The sequence below is a fragment of the Pseudophryne corroboree genome (assembly GCF_028390025.1).
Source record: "Pseudophryne corroboree isolate aPseCor3 chromosome 3 unlocalized genomic scaffold, aPseCor3.hap2 SUPER_3_unloc_22, whole genome shotgun sequence".
NCBI classification, from domain to species: Eukaryota; Metazoa; Chordata; class Amphibia; order Anura; family Myobatrachidae; genus Pseudophryne; species Pseudophryne corroboree.
The window spans coordinates 982,714-1,003,745 of NW_026967511.1; the positions used below are offsets into that span (position 1 = coordinate 982,714).

Sequence of the window (21,032 nt, forward strand, 5' to 3'; positions counted from 1 at the left end):
AAGGCCGAAATTTGTACTTTAAAATCGAGCCTAACTTTAGGCCCGCATCCACACCTGCTTGCAGGAAATGGAGAAAACGCCCTAACTGAAATTCTTCGGTAGGAGCCTTCTTGGATTCACACCAAGACACGTATTTTCTCCAAATACGGTGATAATGTTTAGACGTTACTCCTTTTCTAGCCTGAAGTAGTGTGGGAATGACTTCACTGGGAATACCCTTTCGGGCTAGGATCCGGCGTTCAACCGCCAAGCCGTCAAACGTAGCCGCGGTAAGTCGTGATATACGCACGGCCCCTGCTGTAACAGGTCCTCTTGTAGAGGAAGAGGCCAGGGATCTCATGAGTAATTCCTGAAGATCTGGATACCAAGCACTCCTTGGCTAGTCCGGAACAATGAGGATCGCCTGAACCTTTGTTCTTCTTATGATCTTTAGCACCTTTGGAATGAGTGGAAGCAGAGGGAACACGTACACCGACTGAAACACCCATGGTGTCACCAGCGCGTCCACTGCTATTGCTTGAGGGTCCCTCGACCTGGAACAATATCTCTGAAGTTTCTTGTTGAGGCTAGACGCCATCATGTTTATTTGAGGAATTCCCCAAAGACTTGTCACTTCTGTGAAGACCTCTTGATGAAGATCCCACTCTCCTGGATGGAGATCGTGTCTGCTGAGGAAGTCTGCTTCCCAGTTGTCCACTCCTGGAATGAAGATTGCTGACAGAGTGCTTGTATGTCTTTCCGCCCAGCGGAGAACTTCTGTGGCCTCTGCCATTGCCGCCCTGCTCTTTGTTCCGCCCTGGCGGTTTATGTGCGCTACTGCTGTTATGTTGTCCGACTGTATTAGGACGGGCAGGTTGCGAAGAAGACATTCCGCTTGAAGAAGGCCGTTGTATATGGCCCTTAACTCTAGAACGTTTATGTGTAAACAAACTTCCTGGCTTGACCATTTTCCCTGGAAGGTTTCCCCCTGTGTGACTGCTCCCCAGCCTCAGAGACTCGCATCCGTGGTTACTAGGATCTAGTCCTGGATCCCGAACCTGCGTCTCTCTAGGAGGTGAGAGCTGTGCAGCCACCACAGGACTGAGATTCTGGTCTTGGAGGACAGGATTATTTTCCGCTGCATGTGCAGATGGGATCCGGACCACTTGTCCAATAGGTCCCACTGAAACACTCTGGCATGGAATCTGCTAAATTGAATGGCCTCGTAGGCCGCCACCATCTTACCCAGCAATCGAGTGCATTGATGGATTGATACTCTCTGTGGTTTCATAATTTGTTTGACCAAACTCTGAATTTCCAGAGCCTTCTCTTCTGGAAGAAAAACTCTCTGTAATTCCGTGTCCAGAATCATTCCCAAAAACGACAGACATTTCGTCGAATTTAACTGTGACTTCGGCAAGTTCAGGAGCCAACCATGTTGCTGCAGAACTGTCAGGGAGAGCGCAATGTCCTGCTCCAGCTTGCCTTTGGATCTCGCTTTTATCAGGAGATCGTCCAAGTAAGGGATAATTGTGAGTCCTTGTTTGCGAAGGAGAAACATCATTTCCGCCATTACCTTGGTGAAAATCCTCGGAGCCGTGGACAGACCAAACGGCAACGTCTGAAATTGGTAATGACAATCCTGAATAGCAAACCTCAGGTAAGCCTGATGTGGAGGATATATGGGGATGTGTAAGTAGGCATCCTTTATGTCGACCGACACCAGGAAATCCCCTTCCTCCAGACTGGAGATCACTGCTCGGAGAGATTCCATCTTGAATTTGAATTTTCTTTAGGTAAAGATTGAGGGATTTCAGGTTCAGAATTGGTCTGACCGAGCCGTATGGTTTCGGGACCACAAACAGGCTTGAATAAAAGCCTTCTCCCTGTTGTGACGGGGGAACCCTGATAATGACTTGATTTAGACACAACTTCTGCATTGCATCGCATACAACCTTCCTGTCCGGAAGAGAAGCTGGTAAGGCCGATTTGAAAAATCGGTGAGGGGGAACGTCTTGAAACTCCAGTTTGTACCCCTGGGACACTATTTCTAAAACCCATGGGTCCAGGGCCGAACGAGCCCAGAATTGACTGAAGAGCTTGAGACATGCCCCCACCTGTGCGGACTACTGGAGAGGAGCCCAAGCGTCATGCGCTGGATTTGGCAGAAGCTGGGGAGGACTTCTGCTCCTGGGAACCTGCCACGGCCGAAGATCTTTTACCTTTTCCCCTTCCTCTATTAGCAAGGAAGGAAGAACCTCTGCCTTTCTTGTATTTATTGGGCCGAAAGGACTGCATCTGAAAGTGGTGAGCTTTCTTTTGTTGTGGAGGAACATAAGGCAAAAATGATGACTTACCTGCGGTAGCCATAGGTACCAAATCAGCGAGACAGTCACCATACAAGACACCATCTTTATATGGGAGAGACTCCATAGCTTTCTTAGAGTCCGCATCAGCATTCCATTGATGAATCCACAATGCCCTCCTAGCTGAATCCGCCATGGCATTGGCTCTTGATCCTAAAATGCCAATATCTCTTGCCGTCTCCTTTAGGTAGGCCGCAGCGTCCCTGATATAACCTAGAGTTAACAGGATGCTATTCCTATCTAGGGTATCTATATCAGATGACTAGTTCTCTGCCTATTTTTCAATAGCACTACTCACCCACGTCAATGCAATGGTTGGTCTGAGCAGCGTACCTGTGGTGACGTAAATGGATTTTAACGTATTCTCCTGTCTACGATCCGCAGGTTCCTTAGGGGCTGCCGTATCAGGAGACGGTAAAGCCACCTTTTTAGACAACGGTGATAGGGCCTTGTCCACAATGGGGTATGACTCCCACTTATCTCTATCCCCAGAGGGGAACGGATACGCCAACTGAATTCTTTTGGGAATCAGAAACTTTTTGTCAGGATTTTCCCACATTTTTTCAGAGTATTCAGTTCATGATAGGGAGGAAACGTTGCCTCAGGTTTCTTTCCCTTATACATACAGACCCTAGTATCAGGAACAGCAGGGTCTTCAGTGATATGTAATAAGTCTTTTATCACCACAATCATGTACTGAATGCTCTTTGCCAATTTTAGGTCTAATCTGGAATCACTATAGTCGACACTGGAGTCCGTGTCGGTATCTGTATCTGCCAACTGAGCAAATGAACATTTATGTGACCCCGAGGGGGTCTGAACCTGTGATAACACATCCTCCACAGACTTCTTTCATGCCTGGTTCTGAGAGTCAGATTTATCCAATCTCTTATTAATAAGAGCCACATTAGCATTCAACACATTTACTCAATCAGGAGTCGGCGCTGCCGACAGGGTCACTCCCACAGCCGTTTCTGCCCCTAATACAGTCTCCTCCTGGGATGAGCACTCAGACATGCCGACACACGCGTACCGACACCCACAGACACACTGGGCAAATAGGGGGCAGACCCACAGTAAAGCCTGTCAGAGAAACACAGAGGGAGTTTGCCAGCTCACAACCCAGCGCTCAATCTCAGATCCAAAACTAATATAAAGCCCCAGACCAGTAGCGCTTTTATATTTGCACCAAATTATGTGCCCCCCTCCCTTCCCCCCGTTTTGCACCCTGTCACTTGTACCTGTACAGCAGTGTTTGGAGGAGACGACCAGCATCTCTACAGCTTCTGTGAAGAGAAAATGGCGCTGATGAGAGCTGTGAGGGCTAAGCCCCGCCCCCTTAATGGCGCACTTCAGCCCGCTATTTTCTTAATATAATATACTGGCGGGGGTTCGGATTTTGTGCCCAGGCACTATATTCCACTTTTGCCAGCCTGAAAATTAGGATTTTATGCTACCCAGGGCCCCCCCCACCCCCCACCCCCACGCTCTGCACCCTGTAGTGGCTCTGCGTGTGTGAGCATGGCGCGCAGCGCGATCCCTGTGCGGTACCTCAGAAGCCATCACTGAAGTCTTCTATCTTCTACTCACCTGTCTTCTGGCTCTGCAAGGGGGGTGACGGCATGCTCTGGGTATGAACCCCTAGGCGTACCTAGTGTTCCAAACCCTCAGGAGCTAATGGTGTCCTGTAGCCAAGAAGCAGTGCCTTTAACTTACTGGAAGTAGTTCTGCTTCTCTCCCCTAAGTCCCACGAAGCAGGGAGACTGTTGCCAGCAGGTCTAAAAAACCTAACAAAGTCTTTTCCGAGAAACTCAGTAGAGCTCCCCTGTGTGTGACCAGTCTCCCTGGGCACAATTCTAAAACTGGAGTCTGGAGGAGGGGCATAGACGGAGGAGCCAGTTCACACTCCTTCAAAGTCTTAAAGTGCCCATGTCTCCCGCGGATCCCGTCTATATCCCATGGTTCTTGAAGTGTCCCCAGCATCCTCTAGGACGTATGAGAAAACACTATAATGACATTTACATACAGTCAGATTAAACGGAGGTGAAACAGTATAATATCAGTGTATAAGACACACAGCTTCTCTACAGATCATATAGTGACAGTCACTTTGGTATATTGGGGAGACCCTAAATCCCACCTACCTGATCCTCCTGTGGGATCCTGTGAATCTCCTCTGTACAATCCTGGGAATACAGAGGACGGGGACATCTCTCTGGGGTATCTCTGCTACTGGGCCCATCTGTAGGAGACACACAGTGACTGAGTACAGTGTATATATGTGATTATCAGATGATGTGTGTATATATAGGGGGCCCCCATACCTGCTCTCCCCTGTACAATACATGACAGTCTCCTCTTACCCAGTGATGTGAGGGGCCGGTGATTCTCCATCATCACGTCCTTGTACAGACCCCTGTGTTCCTCTATATACTCCCCCTCCTGCATGGAGACATAGACAGTGACTTCCTGACACCTTATAGGAACCTGACACACACAGTGATACAGTCATCACCCAGACACGTCCCCTGGTGTTACTGTATAATGTCCCATTCCCAGCAGTCACCTCTCCAGTCATCACCCAGACACATCCCCTGGTGTTACTGTATAATGTCCCATTCCCAGCAGTCACCTCTCCAGTCATCACCCAGACACATCTCATGGTGTTACTGTATAATACCCCATTCCCAGCAGTCACCTCTCCAGTCATCACCCAGACACATCCCCTGGTGTTACTGTATAATGTCCCATTCCCAGCAGTCACCTCTCCAGTCATCACCCAGACACATCTCATGGTGTTACTGTATAATACCCCATTCCCAGCAGTCACCTCTCCAGTCATCACCCAGACACATCCCCCGGTGTTACTGTATAATGTCCCATTCCCAGCAGTCACCTCTCCAGTCATCACCCAGACACATCCCCTGGTGTTACTGTATAATACCCCATTCCCAGCAGTCACCTCTCCAGTCATCACCCAGAAACGTCCCCCGGTGTTACCGTATAATGTCCCATTCCCAGCAGTCACCTCTCCAGTCATCACCCAGACACGTCCCCTGGTGTTACTGTATAATGTCCCATTCCCAGCAGTCACCTCTCCAGTCATCACCCAGACACGTCCCCTGGTGTTACTGTATAATGTCCCATTCCCAGCAGTCACCTCTCCAGTCATCACCCAGACACGTCCCCTGGTGTTACTGTATAATGTCCCATTCCCAGCAGTCACCTCTCCAGTCATCACCCAGACACATCCCCCGGTGTTACTGTATAATGTCCCATTCCCAGCAGTCACCTCTCCAGTCATCACCCAGACACATCCCCCGGTGTTACTGTATAATGTCCCATTCCCAGCAGTCACCTCTCCAGTAATCACCCAGACACATCCCCCAGTGTTACTGTATAATGTCCCATTCCCGGCAGTCACCTCTCCAGTCATCACCCAGACACATCCCCCGGTATTACTGTATAATGTCCCATTGCCAGCAGTCACTGCTCCAGTCATCACCCAGGCACATCCCCTGGTGTTACTATATAATGTCCCATTCCCAGCAGTCACCTCTCCAGTCATCACCCAGACACATCCCCCGGTGTTACTGTATAATGTCCCATTCCCGGCAGTCACCTCTCCAGTCATCACCCAGACACTTCCCCTGGTGTTACTGTATAATGCCCCATTCCCAGTAGTCCCCTCTCCAGTCATCACCCAGACACATCCCCTGGTGCTACTGTATAATGTCCCATTCCCAGCAGTCACCTCTCCAGTCATCACCCAGACAAGTCCCCCAGTGTTACTGTATAATGCCCCATTCCCAGCAGTCACCTCTCCAGTAATCACCCAGACACATCCCCCAGTGTTACTGTATAATGCCCCATTCCCAGCAGTCACCTCTCCAGTCATAACCCAGACACATCCCCTGGTGTTACTGTATAATGTCCCATTCCCAGCAGTCACCTCTCCAGTCATCACCCAGACACATCCCCCGGTATTACTGTATAATGTCCCATTGCCAGCAGTCACCTCTCCAGTCATCATCCCCCTGTTACTGTATAATGCCCCATTCCCAGCAGTCACCTCTCCAGTCATCACCCAGACACATCCCCTGGTGTTACTGTATAATGCCCCATTCTCAGCAGTCACCTCCCCAGTCATCATCCAGACACATCCTCCTGTTACTGTATAATGCCCCATTTCCAGCAGTCAGCTCTCCAGTCATCACCCAGACACATCCCCTGGTGTTACTGTATAATGCCCCATTCCCAGCAGTCACCTCTCCAGTCATCACCCAGACACATCCCCCTTTTACTGTATTATGTCCCATTCCCAGCAGTCACCTCTCCAGTCATCATCCAGACACATCCCCCTGTTACTGTATAATGCCCCATTCCCAGCAGTCACCTCTCCAGTCATCACCCAGACAAGTCCCCTGGTGATACTATATAATGTCTCATTCCCAGCAGTCACCTCTCCAGTCATCACCCAGACACGTCCCCTGGTGTTACTGTATAATGTCCCATTCCCAGCAGTCACCTCTCCAGTCATCACCCAGACACATCCCCTGGTGTTACTGTATAATGCCCCATTCCCAGCAGTCACCTCTCCAGTCATCACCCAGACAAGTCCCCTGGTGATACTATATAATGTCTCATTCCCAGCAGTCACCTCTCCAGTCATCACCCAGACACGTCCCCTGGTGTTACTGTATAATGTCCCATTCCCAGCAGTCACCTCTCCAGTCATCACCCAGACACATCCCCTGGTGTTACTGTATAATGTCCCATTCCCAGCAGTGACCTCTCCAGTCATCACCCAGACACATCCCCTGGTGTTACTGTATAATGCCCCATTCTCAGCAGTCACCTCCCCAGTCATCACCCAGACACGTCCCTAATGCCCCATTCCCACCAGTCACCTCTCCAGTCATCATCCAGACACATCCTCCTGTTACTGTATAATGCCCCATTCCCAGCAGTCAGCTCTCCAGTCATCACCCAGACACATCCCCTGGTGTTACTGTATAATGCCCCATTCCCAGCAGTCACCTCTCCAGTCATCACCCAGACACATCCCCCTTTTACTGTATTATGTCCCATTCCCAGCAGTCACCTCTCCAGTCATCATCCAGACACATCCCCCTGTTACTGTATAATGCCCCATTCCCAGCAGTCACCTCTCCAGTCATCACCCAGACACATCCCCTGGTGTTACTGTATAATGCCCCATTCCCAGCAGTCACCTCTCCAGTCATCACCAGACACGTCCCCTGGTGTTAGTGTATAATGCCCCATTCCCAGCAGTCACCTCTCCAGTCATCACCCAGACACGTCCCCTGGTGTTACTGTATAATGTCCCATTCTTAGCAGTCACCTCTCCAGTCATCACCCAGACACGTCCCCTGGTGTTACTGTATAATGCCCCATTCCCAGCAGTCACCTCTCTAGTCATCACCCAGACACATCCCCTGGTGTTACTGTATAATGCTCCATTCCCAGCAGTCACCTCTCTAGTCAACAGCTGAATGATCTTGTTGGTGAGTTCCAGGATCTTCTGATGTATCAGTGAGTGAGGTGGAGGCACCGGGATGAGGCTCTGGGTTCTGCTGGGTGCCTCACACTCATCAGATGTCTTCTTCACTACTATGTAACCCTGCGAAATGGGGGAGACATCAATATCACTGTAAATACTCCCAGATCCCCACACCTCCCCAGTCATGTCTCTGCATTATTACTATAGATATAAGTGATGTCACTGACGCTCCCAGATCCCCTCACCTCCCCAGTCATGTCCCTGTATTATTACTATAGATATAAGTAATGTCACTGTGACACTCCCAGATCCCCTCACCTCCCCAGTCATGTCCCTGTGTTATTACTATAGATAATGCTAACAGACCAGGGTGACATAGTAGTGGTAGACTGTGAGCATGGATAATAGGGTTAGGAGGACAGTTGGCTGGGTTGGTGAAGAAGTGGGACTTGAGAGCCCATTTGAAGTTTTGTAGAGAGGTGGAGAGTCAGATGGGGAGAGCACGTGAGAAATCTTATAGGTAGGAATGGGAGGAGGTAATCAGTTGGCAGGAGAGACCGTGTTCATTAGCGGAGAGAAGAGGACAGGTGGGAGTGTCCAGAGAGATAAGGTCAGAGATGCAAGAGGGAGAGGAGTGGGTGAGGGCTTTGCATGTGAGAAGCTTGAATTGGATTCTGAATGGTAAGGGAAGCAAGTGAAGGGCTTGTAAGAGAGGGGAGGTGGACGTGGTACATTTGGTGAGGAGGATGAGCCAGGCAGCAGCACTGAGGATAGATTGGAGTGGAGAGAGGCGTATGTCAGGAAGGCCAGTCAGGAGGAGATTATAGTAGTCCAATCTGGAGAAGACCAGTGAGTGGATGAGGGTCTTAGTAGCGTCCTGGGTGAGAAAGGGTCTGATCTTGGAGATGTTTCTTAGATGGAAACGGCAGTACTGTGAGAGGTGCTGAATGTGTGGTGTGATGGAGAGGGAGGAGTCAAGGATTACTGCAAGACAGCGCACTTGGGGGCTAGAGGAGATAGTAGTGCCATGAATAGATAATGAGAGTGTGGGAGGGAGGGAAGATGATCAGCTCAGTGTTAGACATAAGTGTAAGCTAGCGCTGGGACATCCAGGAAGAGACAGCAGAGAGACAGCTGGAGATACGAGGACAGCGGGGGAGAGGTCCGGGGAGGAAAGGTAGATTTCAGTATCATTAGCGTAGAGATGATATTTTAACCTCTTGACTGGCATGGTGGCATCAGATGTGACCATGCCTGCAAGTGCTGTATCTGACCTGGTGGCACAGGATGCGACCAGATAGAGAGTGTTAGCAGCGGCAGGGAAGAGAAACTTCCCTCCGCTGCTGATCTCAGAGGGACCGGAAGGTTCCTCTGCCTCCCCGCACTCTCCCCTACTGATTGTCGTGCTGCCGATCACTGCTGATTTGTCGCAGACCATAAAGAGTATGATCTCCCACCCTCCTCTCCTCCTCTGCTCCCCCCCCCCTCTATTAATGGCTGCAGGTGCCCTCCATCTGCAAGTAGCGTGACTCAACCACTGGCAGCCCACTGGACCACTGCCCGGCTGACTCCGCTGCTGTATATACATGAGGTTGGGGCAGTTCGTTCCCTGTGCCCGCGGCTGGACGCCGCCGCCGCTCACCCCACTGATTCCCCTCTTCTCCCTCCACACCCAGGCGGCTGCCCACTCCGCATTTTCTGCTCCCCCCTGGCCGCATCCTCTAACTACAGGCTGGCGGCAGTCTGGCCTCATGCCGACACACGGACTATACCCCCCGGCCTGACTCCACTGCTGCTGGCAGTGTCCATGGAACAGCCCAGAGGGCTCTTTTTACAGATACGCGGTGGGGGCCTGGTCCCTAGAGAGTGGTGGTATGGTGGTGAGGTTTCTGTCTGCACTCTCTCTGTCCTTGCCGCCCCTCTCTGTCCCTACTCCCTGCCGCCCCTCTCTGTCCCTACTCCCTGCCGCCCCTCTCTGTCCCTACTCCCTGCCGCCCCTCTCTGTCACCTCACTCTGTCCCTACTCCCTCCCTCTGTCCCTGCTGCCTCCCCCTGCCCCTACTCCCTGCCGCCACTCTCTGTCCCTACTCCCTGCCGCCACTCTCTGTCCCTACTCCCTGCCGCCACTCTCTGTCCCTACTCCCTGCCGCCACTCTCTGTCCCTACTCCCTGCCGCCACTCTCTGTCCCTGTCGCCTCCCTCTGTCCCTACACCCTGCCGCCCCTCTCGGTCCCTACTCCCTGCCGCCCCTCTCGGTCCCTACTCCCTGCCGCCCCTCTCGGTCCCTACTCCCTGCCGCCCCTCTCGGTCCCTACTCCCTGCCGCCTCACTCTGTCCCTACTGCCTCCCCCTGTCCCTACACCCTGCCGCCCCTCTCTGTCCCTACTCCCTGACGCTCCTCTCTGTCCCTACTCCCTGCCGCCCCTCTCTGTCCCTACTCCCTGCCGCCCCTCTCTGTCCCTGCCACCTCTCTGTGTTCCTACTCCCTGCCGCCTCTCTCTGTCCCTGTTGCCTCACCCTGTCCCTACTCCCTGCCGCCCCTCTCTGTCCCTGCTGCCTCTCTGTCCCTACTCCCTGCTACCTCCTTCTTTCCCTACTCCCTGCAGCCTCCTTCTGTCCCTGCTGCCTCCCTCTGTCCCTACTCCCTGCCTCCGTCCCTGCTGCCTGCCTCTGTCCCTGCTGCCTCCCTCCCTCTGTCCCTGCTGCCTCCCTCCCTCTGTCCCTGCTGCCTCCCTCCCTCTGTCCCTGCTGCCTCCCTCCCTCTGTCCCTGCTGCCTCCCTCCCTCTGTCTCTGCTGCCTCCCTCCCTCTGTCTCTGCTGCCTCCCTCCCTCTGTCTCTGTCCCTTCTCCCTGCTGCCTCTCTCTGTCCCTACTCCCTGCCACCTCTGTCCCTGCAGCCTCCCTCTGTCCCTACTCCCTGCCGCCTCTGTCCCTGCCTCCCTCTGTCCCTACTGCCTCCCTCTGTTCCTACACCCTGCTGCCTCCTCCTGTCCCTACACCCTGCTGCCTCCTCCTGTCCCTGCTGCCTCCCTCTGTCCTTACTCCCTGCTGCCTCCCTCTGTCCCTACTCCCTGGCGCCTCCCTCTGTCCCTACTCCCTGGCGCCCCTCTCTGTCCCTACTCCCTGGCGCCCCTCTCTGTCCCTACTCCCTGGCGCCCCTCTCTGTCCCTACTCCCTGGCGCCCCTCTCTGTCCCTACTCCCTGGCGCCCCTCTCTGTCCCTACTCCCTGGCGCCCCTCTCTGTCCCTACTCCCTGGCGCCCCCCTCTGTCCCTACTCCCTGGCGCCCCCCTCTGTCCCTACTCCCTGGCGCCCCCTCTGTCCCTACTCCCTGGCGCCCCCCTCTGTCCCTACTCCCTGGCACCCCCCTCTGTCCCTACTCCCTGGCGCCCCCCTCTGTCCCTACTCCCTGGCGCCCCCCTCTGTCCCTGCCGCCTCTCTGTGTCCCTACTCTCTGGTGCCCCTCTCTGTCCCTGCTCCCTGGTACTATTTAAAATAAGAATTTACTCACCGTAATTCTATTTCTCGTAGTCCGTAGTGGATGCTGGGTACTCCGTAAGGACCATGGGGAATAGAGGGCTCCGCAGGAGACTGGGCACTCTAAAAGAAAGATTAGGTACTATCTGGTGTGCACTGGCTCCTCCCTCTATGCCCCTCCTCCAGACCTCAGTTAGGGAAACAGTGCCCGGAAGAGCTGACATTACTAGGAAAGGATTTGGAATCCAGGGTAAGACTCATACCAGCCACACCAATCACACCATACAACTTGTGATAACTATACCCAGTTAACAGTATGAATAACAAATGAGCCTCAGTAACAGATGGCTCAAACAATAACCCTTTAGTTATGCAATAACTATATACATGCATTGCAGAGAGTCCGCACGTGGGACGGGCTCCCAGCATCCACTACGGACTACGAGATATAGAATTACCGGTGAGTAAATTCTTATTTTCTCTGACGTCATAGTGGATGCTGGGTACTCCGTAAGGACCATGGGGATTATACCAAAGCTCCCAAACAGTCGGGAGAGTGCGGATGACTCTGCAGCACCGAATGAGCAAACTCAAGGTTCTCATCAGCCAGGGTATCAAACTTGTTGAATTTTGCAAAGGTGTTTGAACCCGACCAAGTAGCAGCTCGGCAAAGTTGTAAAGCCGAGACTCCTCGGGCAGCCGCCCAAGAAGAGCCCACTTTCCTTGTGGAATGGGCCTTTACAGATTTTGGATGCGGCAGTCCAGCCGCAGAATGTGCAAGCTGAATCGTGCTACAGATCCAGCGAGCAATAGTCTGCTTTGAAGCAGGAGCACCCAGCTTGTTGGGTGCATACAGGATAAATAGCGAGTCAGTTTTCCTGACTCTAGCCGTCCTGGAAACAGATTTTCAGGGCCCTGGCCACGTCCAGCAACTTGGAATCCTCCAAGTCTCAAGTAGCCGCAGGCACCACAATAGGTTGGTTCAAATGAAACGCTGATACCACCTTAGGAAGAAATTGGGAACGAGTCCTCAATTCCGCACTATCCATATGGAAAATCAGATAAGGGCTTTTACATGACAAAGCCGCCAATTCTGATACACGCCTGGCCGAAGCCAAGGCCAATAGCATGACCACTTTCCACGTGAGATATTTTAACGCAACGGTTTTAAGTGGTTCAAACCAATGCGACTTTAGGAAATCCAACACCACGTTGAGATCCCAAGGTGCCACTGGAGGCACAAAAGGGGGCTGAATATGCAGCACTCCCTTCACAAAGGTCTGAACTTCAAGCAGTGAAGCCAGTTCTTTTTGGAAGAAAATCTGGACCTTAATGGAACCCAATTTTAGGCCCATAGTCACCCCTGACTGTAGGAAGTGCAGAAATCGACCCAGCTGAAATTCCTTCCTGGCCTCACATCAAGCAACATATTTCCCCATATGCGGAGAAAATGTTTTGCGGTCACATCCTTCCTGGCTTTAATCAGCGTAGGAATGACTTCCTCCGGAATGCCCTTTTCCTTTAGGATCCGGTGTTAGACCGCCATGCCGTCAAACGCAGCCGCGGTAAGTCTTGGAACAGACAAGGCCCCCTGCAGCAGCAGGTCCTGTCTGAGCGGCAGAGGCCATGGGTCCTCTGAGATCATTTCTTGAAGTTCTGGGTACCAAGTTCTTCTTGGCCCATCCGGAATAATGAGTATAGTTCTTACTCCTCTCCTTCTTATTATCCTCAGTACCTTGGGTATGAGAGGAAGAGGAGGGAACACATAAACCGACTGGTACACCCACGGTGTCACTAGAGCGTCCACAGCTATCGCCTGAGGGTCCCTTGACCTGGCGCAATATCTTTTTAGCTTTTTGTTGAGGCGGGACGCCATCATGTCCACCTGTGGCCGTTCCCAACGGTTCACAATCAGCTGGAAGACTTCTGGATGAAGTCCCCACTCTCCCGGGTGGAGATCGTGCCTGCTGAGGAAGTCTGCTTCCCAGTTGTCCACTGCCGGAATGAACACTGCTGACAGTGCTATCACGTGATTCTCCGCCCAACGAAGAATCCTTGTGGCTTCTGCCATTGCCACCCTGCTTCTTGTGCCGCCCTGGCGGTTTACATGGGCGACCGCTGTGATGTTGTCTGACTGAATCAGAACCGATTGGTTTTGAAGCAGGGGTTCTGCTTGACTCAGGGCGTTGTAAATGGCCCTTAGTTCCAGAATATTTATGTGTAGGGAAGTTTCCTGACTCGACCAGTGTCCTTGGAAGTTTCTTCCCTGGATGACTGCACCCCAACCTCGGAGGCTTGCATCCGTGGTCACCAGGACCCAGTCCTGTATGCCGAATCTGCGGCCTTCGAGCAGATGAGCACTCTGCAGCCACCAGGAGGTCCCTCACCAGAGATGATAATTCCTGGGCCTTCTCCTCCGGGAGAAATATCTTCTTCTGTTCTGTGTCCAGAATCATGCCCAAGAACAGCAGACGCGTCGCAGGAATCAGCTGCGACTTTGGGATATTCAGAATCCAGCCGTGCTGATGTAGCACTTCCTGAGATAGTGCTACGCTGACTAGCAACTGCTCTTTGGACCTCGCCTTTATAAAAAGGAGATCGTCCAAGTACGGTATAATCATGACTCCCTTCTTTTGGAGGAACATCAGCATTTCGGCCATTATCTTGGTAAATACCCGCGGTGCCGTGGACAGACCAAACGGCAACGTCTGGAATTGGTAATGACATTCCTGTACCACAAACCTGAGGTACTCCTGGTGGGGTGGGTAAATGGGGACATGCAGGTAAGCATCCTTGATGTCCAATGACACCATAAAATCCCCCTCTTCCAGGCTTGCAATGACCGCCCTGAGCGATTCCATCTAAAACTTGAACTTTTTTTATGTAAATGTTCAAGGATCTTAAATTTAGACTGGGTCTCACCGAACCATCTGGTTTCGGTACCACAAACATTGTGGAATAGTAACCCCGCCCCTGTTGAAGGGGGGGTATCTTGATTATCACCTGCTGGAGGTACAGCTTGTGAATTGCCGCCAGTACTACCTCCCTTTCTCCGAGGGCAGCAGGCAAGGCTGATTTGAGGTAACGGCGAGGGGGAGTCGCCTCGAACTCCAGCCTGTATCCCTGTGATACTACTTGCAGAACCCAGGGATCCACCTGTGAGCAAGCCAACTGGTCGCTGAAGTTCCGGAGACGAGCCCCCACCGCACCTGGCTCCGCCTGTGGAGCCCCAGCGTCATGCGGTGGACTTAGAGGAAGCGGGGGAAGATTTTTGATCCTGGGAACTGGCTGCCTGGTGCAGCTTTTTCCCTCTTCCCTTGCCTCTGGGCAAAAAGGACTGTACCTGATAATACGGTGCTTTCTTAGGCTGTGAGGGAATCTGGGGTAAAAATGCTGACTTCCCAGATGTTGCTGTGGATATGAGATCCGAGAGACCATCCCCAAACAATTCCTCACCCTTATAAGGCAAAACCTCCATGTGCCTTTTAGAATCTGCATCCCCTGTCCACTGCCAAGTCCATAATACTCTCCTGGCAGAAATGGACATTGCATTAATTCTAGATGCCAGCCGGCAAATATCCCTCTGTGCATCTCTCATATATAAGACGACGTCTTTAATATGCTCTATGGTTAGGAAAATAGTATCCCTGTCTAAGGTATCAATATTATCTGACAGGGTATCAGACCAAGCTGCTGCAGCACTACACATCCAAGCGGACGCAATTGCAGGTCTCAATATAGTACCTGAGTGTGTATATACAGACTTCAGGATAGCCTCCTGCTTTCTATCAGCAGGCTCCTTCAAGGCGGTCGTATCCTGAGACGGCAGTGCCACCCTTTTTGACAAGCGTGTGAGCGCCTTATCCACCCTAGGGGATATCTCCCAACGTGACCTATCCTCTGGCGGGAAAGTGTAACTTTTTAGAAATTACCAGTTTCTTATCGGGGGAAGCCCATGCTTCTTCACACACTTCATTCACTCATCTGATGGGGGAAAGAACACTGGCTGCTTTTTCTCCCCAAACATAATACCCTTTTTGGTGGTACCTGGGTTAATGTCAGAAATGTGTAACACATTTTTTATTGCCGTAATAATGCAACAGATGCCCCTAGTGGATTGTGTATATGTCTCATCGTCGTCGACACTGGAGTCAGACTCCGTGTCGACATCTGTGTCTGCCATCTGAGGTAGCGGGCGTTTTTGAGCCCCTGATGGCCTTTGAGACGCCTGGGCAGGCGCAGACTGAGAAGCCGGCTGTCCCACGGCTGTTACGTCATCCAGCCTTTTATGTAAGGAGTTGACACTGTCGGTTAATACCTTCCACATATCCACCCACTCTGGTGTCGGCCACGCAGGGGGTGACATCACATTTATCGGCACCTGCTCTGCCTCCACATAAGCCTGCTCATCAAACATGTCGACACAGCCGTACCGACACACCGCACACACACAGGGAATGCTCTGACTGAGGAAAGGACCCCACAAAGAGAGAGAGTATGCCAGCACACACCACAGCGCTATTTAATCAGGGATTTACACTAACAGAAAGTGATTTTCCCTATAGCTTTGATATACAGTTTTCGCCTAAATTTAGTGCCCCCCCCTCTCTTTTTTATCCTAGAAGTCTGGACCTGCAGGGGAGAGCCTGGGGAGCTGTCTTCCAGCTGCACTGTGAAGAGAAAATGGCGCTAGTGTGCTGAGGGAGATAGCCCCGCCCCTTTTTCGGCGGGCTTCTCCCGCTCTTATATTTATATTATGGCAGGGGATTTTTGCACATATATAGCTTATTAGACTATATTATGTGCCATTTGCCAATGTAAGGTACTCTAATTGCAGCCCAGGGCCCCCCCCCCCCCAGCGCACTGCACCCATCAGTGACCGGAGTGTGAGGTGTGCATGAGGAGCAATGGCGCACAGCTGCAGTGCTGTGCGCTACCTTAATGAAGACCGAAGTCTTCAGCCGCCGATTTCCAGGATGCTCTTCTTGCTTCTGCCTCTGTAAGGGGGACGGCGGCGCGGCTCCGGGACCAGACGACCGAGGCTGGGCCTGTGTTCGATCCCTCTGGAGCTAATGGTGTCCAGTAGCCTTAGAAGCCCAAGCTAGCTGCAAGCAGGTAGGTCCGCTTCTCTCCCCTAAGTCCCTCGTAGCAGTGAGTCTGTTGCCAGCAGATCTCACTGAAAATAATAAGAATTTACTTACCGATAATTCTATTTCTCGTAGTCCGTAGTGGATGCTGGGAACTCCGTAAGGACCATGGGGAATAGCGGCTCCGCAGGAGACTGGGCACAAAAGTAAAGCTTTAGGACTACCTGGTGTGCACTGGCTCCTCCCCCTATGACCCTCCAAGCCTCAGTTAGGATACTGTGCCCGGACGAGCGTACACAATAAAGAAGGATTTTGAATCCCGGGTAAGACTCATACCAGCCACACCAATCACACCGTACAACCTGTGATCTGAACCCAGTTAACAGCATGATAACAGAGGAGCCTCTGGATAGATGGCTCACAACAACAATAACCCGATTTAGTTAACAATAACTATGTACAAGTATTGCAGACAATCCGCACTTGGGATGGGCGCCCAGCATCCACTACGGACTACGAGAAATAGAATTATCGGTAAGTAAAATCTTATTTTCTCTGACGTCCTAGTGGATGCTGGAACTCCGTAAGGACCATGGGGATTATACCAAAGCTCCCAAACGGGCGGGAGAGTGCAGATGACTCTGCAGCACCGAATGAGAGAACTCCAGGTCCTCCTCAGCCAGGGTATCAAATTTGTAGAATTTAGCAAACGTGTTTGCCCCTGACCAAGTAGCTGCTCTGCAAAGTTGTAAAGCCGAGACCCCTCGGGCAGCCGCCCAAGATGAGCCCACCTTCCTTGTGGAATGGGCTTTTACAGATTTTGGCTGTGGCAGGCCTGCCACAGAATGTGCAAGCTGAATTGTACTACAAATCCAACGAGCAATAGTCTGCTTAGAAGCAGGAGCACCCAGCTTGTTGGGTGCATACAGGATAAACAGCGAGTCAGATTTTCTGACTCCAGCCGTCCTGGAAACATATATTTTCAGGGCCCTGACTACGTCCAACAACTTAGAGTCCTCCAAGTCACTAGTAGCCGCAGGTACCACAATAGGTTGGTTCAGATGAAACGCTGAAACCACCTTAGGGAGAAAATGAGGACGAGTCCTCAATTCTGCCCTGTCTGAATGGAAGATCAGATAAGGGCTTTTACAGGATAAAGCCGCCAATTCTGACACGCGCCTGGCCGAGGCCAGGGCCAACAGCATGACCACTTTCCATGTGAGATATTTTAACTCCCCAGATTCAAGTGGTTCAAACCAATGTGACTTTAGGAACCCCAAAACTACATTGAGATCCCAAGGTGCCACTGGAGGCACAAAAGGAGGCTGTATATGCAGTACCCCTTTTACAAACATCTGAGCTTCAGGAACTGAAGCTAGTTCTTTTTGGAAGAAAATTGACAGGGCCGAAATTTGAACCTTAATGGACCCCAATTTTAGGCCCATAGACACTCCTGTTTGCAGGAAATGCAGGAATCGACCTAGTTGAAATTCCTCCATCGGGGCCTTACTGGCCTCGCACCACGCAACATATTTTCGCCAAATGCGGTGATAATGCTTTGCGGTTACATCCTTCCTGGCTTTGATCAGGGTAGGCATGACTTCATCCGGAATGCCTTTTCCCTTCAGGATCCGGCGTTCAACCGCCCTGCCGTCAAACGCAGCCGCTGTAAGTTTTGGAATAGACAGGGTCCTTGCTGGAGCAGGTCCCTTCTTAGAGGTAGAGGCCACGGGTCCTCCGTGAGCATCTCTTGAAGTTCCGGGTACCAAGTCCTTCTTGGACAATCCGGAGCCACGAGTATAGTTCTTACTCCCCTCCGTCTTATAATTCTCAGTACTTTTGGTATGAGAGGAAGAGGAGGGAACACATACACTGACTGGTACACCCACGGTGTTACCAGAGCGTCCACAGCTATTGCCTGAGGGTCCCTTGACCTGGCGCAATACCTGTCCAATTTTTTGTTTAGGCGGGACGCCCTCATGTCCACCTTTGGTTTTTCCCAATGGTTTACAATCATGTGGAAGACTTCTGGGTGAAGTCCCCACTCTCCCGGGTGGAGGTCGTGTCTGCTGAGGAAGTCTGCTTCCCAGTTGTCCACTCCCGGAATGAACACTGCTGACAATGCTATCACATGATTTTCCGCCCAGCAAAAAATCCTTGCAGCTTCTGCCATTGCCCTCCTGCTTCTTGTGCCGCCCTGTCTGTTTACGTGGGCGACTGCCGTGATGTTGTCCGACTGGATCAGCACCGGCTGACCTTGAAGCAGAGGTCTTGCTTGGCTTAGGGCATTGTAAATGGCCCTTAGCTCCAAGATATTTATGTGAAGTGATGTCTCCAGGCTTGACCACAAGCCCTGGAAATTTCTTCTCTGTGTGACTGCTCCACAGGCTGGCATCCATGGTCACCAGGACCCAGTCCTGAATGCCGAATCTGCGGCCCTCTAGAAGATGAGCACTCTGCAACCACCACAGGAGAGACACCCTTGTCTTTGGTGACAGGGTTATCCGCTGATGCATCTGAAGATGCGATCCGGACCATTTGTCCAGCAGGTCCCACTGGAAAGTTCTTGCGTGGAATCTGCCGAATGGAATTGCTTCGTAGGAAGCCACCATTTTTCCCAGGACCCTTGTGCACTGATGCACTGACACTTGGCCTGGTTTTAGGAGGTTTCTGACTAGTTCGGATAACTCCTTGGCTTTCTCCTCCGGGAGAAACACCTTTTTCTGGACTGTGTCCAGGATCATCCCTAGGAATAGAAGACGTGTCGTCGGGATCAGCTGCGATTTTGGAATATTGAGAATCCAACCGTGCTGCAGCAACACTACTTGAGATAGTGCTACCCCGACTACCAACTGTTCCCTGGATCTTGCCCTTATCAGGAGATCGTCCAAGTAAGGGATAACTAAAACTCCCTTCCTTCGAAGGAGTATCATCATTTCGGCCATTACTTTGGTAAAGACCCGGGGTGCCGTGGACAAACCAAACGGCAGCGTCTGAAACTGATAGTGACAGTTCTGTACCACAAACCTGAGGTACCCTTGGTGAGAAGGGTAAATTGGGACATGGAGATAAGCATCCTTGATGTCCAGAGACACCATATAATCCCCTTCTTCCAGGTTCGCAATCTCCGCTCTGAGTGACTCCATCTTGAATTTGAACCTTTGTATGTAAGTGTTCAAGGATTTCAGATTTAAAATAGGTCTCACCGAGCCGTCCGGCTTCGGTACCACAAACAGCGTGGAATAATACCCCTTTCCCTGTTGTAGGAGGGGTACCTTGATTATCACCTGCTGGGAATACAGCTTGTGAATGGCTTCCAATACCGCCTCCCTGTCGGAGGGAGACGTCGGTAAAGCAGACTTTAGGAAACGGCGAAGGGGAGACGTCTCGAATTACAATTTGTACCCCTGAGATACCACCTGAAGGATCCAGGGGTCCACCTGTGAGTGAGCCCACTGCACGCTGAAATTTTTGAGACGGGCCCCCACCGTGCCTGAGTCCGCTTGTAAAGCCCCAGCGTCCTGCTGAGGACTTGGCAGAAACGGGAGAGGGCTTCTGTTCCTGGGAACTGGCTGTTTGCTGCAGCCTTTTTCCTCTCCCTCTGCCATGGGGCAGAAAAGAGGAGCCTTTTGCCCGCTTGCCCTTTTGGGGCCCAAAGGACTGCGCCTGATAATACGGCGTCTTCTTATGTTGAGAGGCTACCTGGGGTAAAAATGTGGATTTCCCAGCCGTTGCCGTGGCCACCAGGTCTGTTAGACCTACCCCAAATAACTCCTCCCATTTATAAGGCAATACTTCCATATGCCTTTTGGAATCAGCATCACCTGACCACTGTCTTGTCCATAACCCTCTACTGGCAGAAATGGACAGCGCACTTACTCTTGATGCCAGTCGGCAAATATCCCTCTGTGCATCACGCATATATAGAAATGCATCTTTTAAATGCTCTATAGTCAGTAATATACTGGCCCTATCTAGGGTATCAATATTGTCAGTCAGGGAATCCGACCAAGCCACCCCAGCACTGTATATCCAGGCTGAGGCGATTGCTGGTCGCAGTATCACACCCGTGTGAGTGTATATACATTTTAGGATATTTTCCTGCTTTCTGTCAGCAGGTTCTTTAAGGGCGGCCGGGGACGGTAGTGCCACCTGTTTAGACAAGCGTGTGAGCGCTTTATCCACCCTAGGGGGTGTTTCCCAACGTGCCCTATCCTCTGGCGGGAAGGGGTATGATGCTGAAAACTTTTTAGGAATTAACAGTTTTTTTATCGGGGGAAACCCACGCATCATCACACACTTCATTTAATTCCTCAGATTCAGGAAAACTACAGGCAGTTTTTTCTCACCGAACATAATACCCTTTTTAGTGGTACTTGTATTATCAGAAATATGTAAAACATTTTCCATAGCCTCAATCATGTAACGTGTGGCCCTACTGGAAGTCACATTCGTCTCTTAATCGTCGACACTGGAGTCAGTATCCGTGTCGGCGTCTGTACCTGCCATCTGAGGTAACGGGCGTTTTAGAGCCCCTGATGGCTTTTGAGACGCCTGGACAGGCACAGGCTGAGTCGCCGGCTGTCTCATGTCATCAATC

The 21,032-nt window shown here is 51.6% G+C and overlaps 1 pseudogene; it reads right to left on the minus strand.

The window, feature by feature from the left end:
* The window catches only part of LOC134983736 (zinc finger protein 585A-like), a 186,634-nt pseudogene that overhangs the window by 100,590 nt on the left and 65,012 nt on the right, over positions 1-21,032 (minus strand).